A 366-nucleotide genomic window follows, 5' to 3' on the forward strand; every position below is an offset into this window, starting at 1 on the left:
CAGATTTCTAATGAAATAAAATTGGCACCTCTAAATTTTTGTGTGAAGGTTTGTCAAGAAACATCCACCAACGATCCCAAAAGTTCAAATGCATAGCCTCATTTATGCACCATTTAATTGATAATTTGGGCTTTTTGCAATCTATTGTTTTACCAGTTTTTGGGGTCCACAAAAAGGTTAACCATATCATCTTTAGTTATGTTTAGAGCTGCAACCTCATCATAGCCCAACCCATCATCAAACATGTCATGCATTTTCTCAGGCCAATGAAGAGTAGCATTTTGTTATTGCTAAGTGTTTGAATATTATCCACTATAGTGTTTAACGTGGATAACATGGGAGACAATGCAGGTATAGTGTTGTATG

This window comes from Cupressus sempervirens, chromosome 3 (assembly GCF_028749045.1).
Source record: "Cupressus sempervirens isolate cs-2001-9-10 chromosome 3, ASM2874904v1, whole genome shotgun sequence".
Taxonomy (NCBI): Eukaryota; Viridiplantae; Streptophyta; class Pinopsida; order Cupressales; family Cupressaceae; genus Cupressus; species Cupressus sempervirens.